The sequence below is a fragment of the Henckelia pumila genome, chromosome 1, assembly GCF_033568475.1.
Source record: "Henckelia pumila isolate YLH828 chromosome 1, ASM3356847v2, whole genome shotgun sequence".
NCBI lineage: Eukaryota > Viridiplantae > Streptophyta > Magnoliopsida > Lamiales > Gesneriaceae > Henckelia > Henckelia pumila.
Window position 1 is genome coordinate 119,682,853 of NC_133120.1, and position 8,367 is coordinate 119,691,219.

General features: G+C 34.4%; 1 long non-coding RNA gene across 2 annotated transcripts; it reads left to right on the forward strand.

Annotated features, from left to right (window-relative positions):
* Positions 1 to 4,216: 4,216 nt before the first annotated feature.
* LOC140875915 (uncharacterized) lies at positions 4,217 to 7,152 on the forward strand. Of its 2 annotated transcripts, none has more exons than XR_012148611.1 (7): positions 4,217 to 4,551; positions 4,810 to 4,986; positions 5,084 to 5,156; positions 5,250 to 5,320; positions 6,397 to 6,500; positions 6,804 to 6,918; positions 7,018 to 7,152. It is a non-coding gene; the product is annotated as an uncharacterized lncRNA (long non-coding RNA). The 2 variants fall into 2 exon arrangements; XR_012148610.1 differs by having other exon boundaries at positions 4,820 to 4,986.
* Positions 7,153 to 8,367: the final 1,215 nt, after the last annotated feature.

Sequence of the window (8,367 nt, forward strand, 5' to 3'; positions counted from 1 at the left end):
TCTTGTGAAGCAGTACCGGAGCACGAGGAACAAGAACCAGTTGAGTCAGAGGTTTCCAAAGTGAGGCAGTCAACTCGAGAGAGAAGACCACCAGGTTGGCTTTCAGATTATGTCACTGAAAGCAACATTTCATATTGTCTATTAACAGAGGATGGTGAGCCATCGAGTTTCCATGAGGCTACTCAAAGCTCGAATGTATCCCTGTGGATGACAGCGATGCAGGAAGAATTGGAAGCATTGGACAGGAACAAAACTTGGGATCTTGTTACACTACCACGAGGGAGGAAAGTTATCGGTAACAGATGGGTCTATAAGATCAAGCGTGATGGAAATAACCAAGTGGAGCGGTATCGTGCAAGATTGGTTGTCAAAGGGTACGCTCAGAAAGAAGGTATTGACTTCAATGAGATATTTTCTCCTGTGGTTCGACTTTTAGCAGTCAGGGTAGTATTGGCATTGTGTGCTGTGTTTGACCTACATCTAGAACAGCTAGATGTGAAAACGGCATTTCTTCATGGAGATCTTGAAGAAGAAATCTATATGATCCAGCCAGAAGGTTTTGCAGAAAAGAGCAAAGAGAACTTGGTTTGCAGGTTGAACAAATCTCTGTACGGTCTCAAACAGGCGCCGAGGTGTTGGTACAAGAGATTTGATTCCTATATCATGAGCCTTGGGTACAACAGACTCAGTGCAGACCCTTGTACGTATTTCAAGAGGTCTGGTGATGATGATTATATCATTTTATTGTTGTACGTGGACGACATGTTGGTAGCAGGCCCCAACAAAGATCGGGTCCAAGAATTGAAGGCACAGTTGGCTAGGAAATTTGATATGAAGGACTTGGGACCAGCAAACAAGATTCTAGGGATGCAAGTTCACCGAGACAGAAGCAACAGGAAGATTTGGCTTTCCCATAAAAATTATTTGAAGAAAGTCTTGCAACGCTTCAACATGCAAGATAGTAAGCCAGTTTCAACCCCTCTTCCTATTAACTTCAAGTTATCTTCTAAGATGTGTCCTAGCAGTGAAGCAGAGAAGATGGAGATGTCTCGAGTACCGTATGCATCAGCAGTGGGAAGTTTAATGTTCGCCATAATTTGTACAAGACCAGACATTGCACAAACAGTGGGAGCAGTCAGTCGATATATGGCAAATCCTGGACAAGTGCATTGGAGCACGGTTAAGAGGATCCTTAGATACATTAAGGGTACCTCGGATGCTGCATTATGTTTTGGAGGATCAGATTTTACACTCAGGGGCTATGTTGATTCAGATTACGCAGGTGATCTAGATAAAAGAAAATCTACTACTGGTTATGTGTTTACAGTTGCAGGAGGTTCAGTCAGCTGGGTTTCAAAACTGCAAACAGTTGTGGCATTATCTACAACGGAGGCAGAATACATGGCAGCTACTCAAGCTTGCAAGGAAGCAATATGGATTAAAAGGTTATTGGAGGAGCTTGGACACAAACAAGAAAAGATTCCTCTGTTTTGTGACAGTCAGAGTGCCTTGCACATTGTAAGGAATTCAGCCTTTCATTCCAGGACTAAACACATTGGAGTTCAATTTCACTTTGTACGAGAAGTAGTAGAGGAAGGAAGTGTGGATATGCAGAAGATCTATACAAAGGATAACATTTCTGATTTTCTGACCAAGCCAGTGAGTACAGACAAGTTCGAATGGTGTAGATCCTCAAGTGGCCTCGCGGAAACATAAGCAGCGAGAATGGCAAGATTGAAAGAATGTGTGGAGATGTGTTTGATTCTCAATCAAATCTCCAAGTGGGAGAAATGTTGGTTTGAAAAGTCAAATGGGGCAAGTGTCAAATGAAAATGAATTGGTTGTGTCATACGGACAAATGCTCATTTATGAGCCACAGACTTTGACAGCACAACAGCAAATTCATATTTGAATTTGCATGTTCCACCGAGGGTTCAGGCAGTGATTGGCATCTATAAATAGATGCATTCCTCAATTCATTCAGAGCATCCCTCAACCTCGAGCAATGTCTCATTCTCAAGTTCTCTTATCTGATTCTTGAGTGTTCTTCATCTCCTTGTTTATTTCTATATATATTTGTGAGATAGGTTTTTCTCATGTATAAAAGAGTGTGTCTTTTTGGAAACACAGAGAGAAGTTGTAATTCTCCAAATATTATAGTGGAATCTTTTGGTCTTGCCCGTGGTTTTTACCCTAATAATTTTTAGGGGTTTTCCACGTAAATCTTGGTGTCTATTTATTCTTCAATTTCCATAGTTTCTATCTTGTAATGCCGCACCTGGAACCAACAGGAGTCATCAGAGTTTATCTCTGTCACATATGGGGAGGAAAGCAAATGGGGTAGCTCACAGACTTGCGCGAGAGGCACGAATTTCTCATTCTAATTTCGTTTGGTGTCATGGTCGTGTGCCTTCATGGCTTTTTGACATTGTACTGATGGATTATATGAATTCTACTTAATGAAGTTTGATTTTTTTTTTTATAAAAAAAAAACATTAAACTACGTGAGTAAAGCCAAACAAGCAATAGTTTATTTTTTTTAACGGCTGAAAAATATATTAAAAATATTCGGAATAATTACATTCGAAATAAAGATGGTATGACTAGGGTGGACCAAGATTCTCGAAATTTCGACTCTTCCCGATAGGTGTGTGCATTAAATGGTTCAAATTGAAAAAACTGACCGAATCGTAAATTTTGATTTTTTTGGTTCGATCTAAACGTATTTTCGGTCAGTTCTGGTTTTGATTTTTGATAGTTTTGGTTTTATGATCCGGTTTCGGTTCTAAATTTTAAAAAATCGAGAAAACCGAACCGACCATTTGAAATATAATAAATAATAAAAATAATTAATATATGTAATTTTCATTAGGTTTACATATTTACTGCCTTCCCACTTGACTTTTCACTGTCAATCTCTAACCTGATAACCGTCAATCGCTATATTTTTTATTATTTTGTTTTGAGACTTGTAAGATAACTAACAAATTGGTTGCATGTGATACTCATGATAAATTTTTCGATTTAAATAAACTATATTTTTATAATATTTATTTTTACATATTAGCAAAACAAAATTAATATTTTATTATTTTAGATTTAAGTTGGTACTTTTTCTTAAATATATAGTATACGTTTTGTTTTATTTTCTATATATTTTAAATGATAAGTATAATTATATTCTTAAATAATATAATTTTTGATTGGATAGTTAATTAGACATTATATCTCAATTAATCAATAAGACATAACTTCTTTCTAGAATTTTAAGGCCCCTAGTCATAACACACATCCTATCATTATTTCATCCGTCCATATCCATAAAATCGCATTCTTGTAATTTGATCCTACCTTTCATTGAAAGATTTTTATTTTTCAAATTAGATTATTAGTTTATTTTAGATTAATATCTTTCATGTTTTAGTTGATTTTATCCAAATTTTCATTATTTTCGGTCAATAAAAAAAATACATACTAATTGTTCTCTAACGTATTATAATTATTAATTAGGTAATTAATTGGTCTTTATTTTTATTTACATCTTTGAAATTCCTAATTTTCACTAAACATGAACCCACGTTCAAGGCTACATTATTGTCCATTAAATTGTATTCTTTCTTCAAAAGTTTATGAAACTCATTTGCTTTTGTAGATTAACGTATTTTTTTGTATTTAATATAGAATTATTATTATTGTAACTCATTTTCTTAAATTACTATGAATATGAATAATAACTTCTCCTAATTAATTTTTTTAAACTTTTCGTCAACCTTGTCTTGTGTATATAAATCTCCAATTACAACAATTCGTGCAAATTGCCATTCTCATTATCTAATCCAACAACATTGCTCCTACACTACAAGAAAATCAACTTTTCGTAGCATGGTATCAACGGCGTAAATTAAAAGTACGCTGCGGATATTATTTTTTACGGCGTGCTCCAATGACTGCGCTGTTAATATTGGGTAACCTTACAGAAATGACAGCGTGCATTTAATGCACGCGGCAGATATCACTTTTTTACGACGTGCTCTTAAACGTGGGCCGTTGATAATGTTATATAAACTATAGCTTACATCTAATGCACGCTGCCAATTTTCTTTATCTCAGCTTGAACTAATGTGTGCGCTGCTAATGTTAATTTTAACATAGCACAAAATATAAGAGACAAGATACCGTTTTATATTTTATTTTATAAAATAAAAAACCCAAATCCCTCTCTCATTTTCATCGATCTTTCTTTTCCTCTTCCTTTGACCTTCGATTTCATCTGCACAACGCCGCAGAGTAGTCGCCCGACCATCCTTAGCAGTTCATACCTTTCTTGATCCCGTATGTGGCTTGTATTGGACGAATTGAGCACCAATTTTTGGTGGGAACCTTAGTCGACCGCGAGTGAAGCGGCACACTGTTCTTCTTTTTTTATTTCGGTGATTCACTCTGGTTTTCGGCTGTTTTGTGGTCATCTAGCTATAATTAGAAGCTTAGAATATTATCTGAGACAAGCCCGAAGTTTTTCAGTTGAACCAGAAGGAATTTGGGCTTTTTCTGGTGAGTTTTGATGGTTTTGTTAGATTTTCTTACATATTTTTATGGTATTTTCATGGTATTGAATTAGGGAATTTTTAACAAATGTTTTTTTTACTCATGATACTGAATTTTGAAATATCGAGTTTTTTATTATTTTTTCCCTTCGTGTTTGCTAGTGTGTGGAAGAAAAAATCGAAGAAAGTTTCGATTATGTTATCTTTGTTGCTTTCAAATTAATATTTTTGGTCACTTGTGAGTATGGAGTATCTAATTTTGTAGTTGATAGCAGTGGACAAGATATAACACATGATTGTTACTCGGTGGATTGATAGCATGAAGACTCTACTGGTTTGGTTGCAATGTGTGCATTTACAGATCATGGTGTGAAAACAAGCATAGGGTGTGAATCAGGTTTTCTTAATGGTGCTAGCTAGAGTTTATTGGAGTAGTCGAAAAGTGAGTTTTTGTTTTGTCTTTTATGTTTTTCGATTGTTAGTTGCTATAGATGCAATGGTTGAGCCGATTGTGTTTAAACTTCAAATGTTCTCATTAGATTGGGTGAATTGGAGTACGAGACTTAAGATTGCTTTGGGCTCCGCAAAAGGCTTTGCTTATCTTCATGAAGAGTACTATAATTTTCTCTCATTTTCTTCTTTTATTATTGCTTTTATAAATAATAAATTTATATGTATATTCAACTATCTAATGTATTTATATAGGTAATCCTTGCATTATCCATCGAGACATTAAAACAGCAAACATTTTACTAGACCACAACTTTGAGGCCAAGGTACTGTCGTATAAATATTTTTTACAAAGTATTTTTGATGTTAAAGTGATTTTGTATGAAATTATTTATGTGGCGGATTTCGGGTTGGCTAAGCTTTCTTCAAAAAACTGTACTCATGTTAGGATCATTGGACATTCGGGTACGAATATCTCATCCCATCACGTCGAAACAACTTAACAAACACTTGATTTTTCAATTTATATATTTATGTATCCGAACTAGATTCAAGAAAACAGATGTATAACTAGTTCGAAACACATAGGTATCTAGCACTTGAATACGCGTCAAGTGGAAAACTCACGGAAAAATCAGATGTGTACTCGTTCGTGACCGTAAGTTCAGCATTCGCTGCCTACTGGTCAAATATCCCTTGGCGCTGACTATGAAAGTGTTTCATTCTATCATAATTTGTTGTTTGGTCTTATCACTGACATTGATATTAATTTCATTGTAATTCTTCACTAAAAGATGAACGATAATCGGAAATCTCTACTGATGTGATTTTATTGCTCCGAAGTTCTCGAGTGATCTGGGGATATGGAATCCTTGAAATGACTATTCAATTTTTTGATTGTGTGCTGATGCTTGGCTGAAAACCTTGTCATGTCAATCTTTCATGATATTTTTATCTGGACAAATAAAAAATTGTCCAACAGTTTTTAGAATACTATAAATTACATTCATGATTGATTATCATTCTTTTCTGTAGCTAAAATTCTTAATTGTAGATGGTTATTTATCTACTTCATGGTCCACCGAAATAATTGTCTTATGTTCTTTCTTTACGACAATGAATTTCTTAACTGTTTCAGAACATATTTTTTTGTAATTTTTTATGGAATTCTTGAGACTTGGATGATATAATTGTCTCAAAACATAGTGTTATTTTTATACTGTTGACACCTGAATGATTGAACATAACCAGACATTTCTCAAATGGTCAAATCTGTCGTGATTGGAGTGCATTAAAGGCACTCCCAAATTTTTTTTTTTTTGGTGTTTACATTTACTTAGAAATAGACTAGTATCTGAGGACGTATAATTCCTCCTTATCTCTTATCCTGAAAATTTTGCAGTATGAGATGGGTGGTGGAATTGGGACTGGTGGATATCGGCATAGAGAGAGCTACTGAAATTGTTTGGAATATAGCTGGTGGTACTGATTTAACATCATTTTGAGGTAGTTCTCTCACTCAACTACTTTTTATTTGTTTTATATATGCGATGTGTGCATTTGTTTGTTTCAATAGGCATCATTAATTACCTAATAATGTTATACTATACCTCAAGCATGTGAGCTTATTTATTTTGAATATACTTAAGATCGTTTGAGTTTGACCAGCATTAGTTTTGAATATCAAAAGAATCATATTTGAGTAAACTAAAAAAAAAAAAACGCATGATGCATCGATTCAGCCACATGATTTCATGGAGTTTTCAAATAAACTCCCATTATGGTAAATGTGATGTGATGTTTATACAGATCTCTTCCGGCTGAGACATCTTCAAAGGCTTATGGTTTTTTGGATATGGAGTTAAACTCAAAGATGTCCACTGTAAAGAATGAGGCTGGTTCATTCGATCTTTTCATTCCCCAGGCATGAAATCACTCATTTTCATGTTCCAAGTTTGATAGAAATATGTTTCACTATGCATATTCAGTGCTTGCACTTTCTAATAGATTATTTTTTTAACAGATTGAGTTGGATGAATTTGAGGATAATTCCTTTCTATGTGCTACACTAGCGTGGGATGACTCTTTGATATGAACCTTACTCAAGCTGTTGACAAAGAGAATTGATGTTATAGGTTTTGGAAGCGATTACTTCAAGTCTTTGATATATATATATATATATATATATATATATCTTATTCAGATAATAAAAATTAGAATTAATTAGTTTGTATGATATACTATATTCTTATATATATATATATATATCTTATTCAGATAATAAAAATTAGAATTAATTAGTTTGTATGATATACTATATTCTTTTGTTTAAATGTGTTGATGATATGATAATTGTTTGAGTTTGAATTTATTTTAATTTGTACGGGTATAATATAATGAAATAATTAAATATAAAAATACAAATCAACAACGTGCATTGTGCGCTGCAAAATTGTTTTCGCGGCGTGCATTGCGTGTCGTCAATAGTTTTTCCACAGCATGTAGTGTACGCTGCCAATAAATTTTTCGCGGCGTACTTTGCGCGCTGCCATTAACTATTTCGCGACGTGCATTGTACGCTGCCAATAACTTTTTCTCAGCGTGCTTTGCGCGCTGCCAATAATGTTTTTCGCAGCATGCTTTACGCGCTGTCGATGAGCCATGAATTTCAACAGCTTATAGTTGTGCAGCTTGCGATGCACGCTGCGAAAAAGCATTTTTGTTGTAGTGCTACCACTTCATATATTCTTCCCTTTAAATTTACTATATAGTTATTCCTTCTAAATGATCTTAGTGGTAGGAAGGTGTATTTTTCGGAATAACTACACGAATTTCCATTTGCTAGTAGAATTGACAGTAGTGAATATCGAAAGCGTAGAGATCGATTGTCATAGGAATACTCAATTATGCAATTGTTGACATTTGAGAATTCTTGGATATATAGCTCTTAAGTTTTGTCATAAAGTTGATGATTGATGATGATACATGTTAATCTCCACTATATGCATTCGAGGTCAATGGAAGAAGGTAAGTGGACTTATGTATATATTGTTTTAAAACATTTTAGTTCATGTCTCTTTTCGAAAACTCGATCGACATATTTTATACTCGTTTCCATGTTTCTTTGAATCTATTCGTTCCTTCGACACTTGATGTAATATCCGAAAGAATGTTTGAATTATTTGAATTGCACTGTTAAGAGTCGATTTGTAGTGACCCGCGCCGTGATCACCTCTGGTATTTGACTTATTTTAATTCCGCAGCTTCTCTGATTAAGATTATTTTATTGATTAATTGCATGCTTAAGTTCTGATTAGTAGGTGATCACAGCGCGGGTCACTAAATTTATGGTATTAGAGCATGCAATAAGATT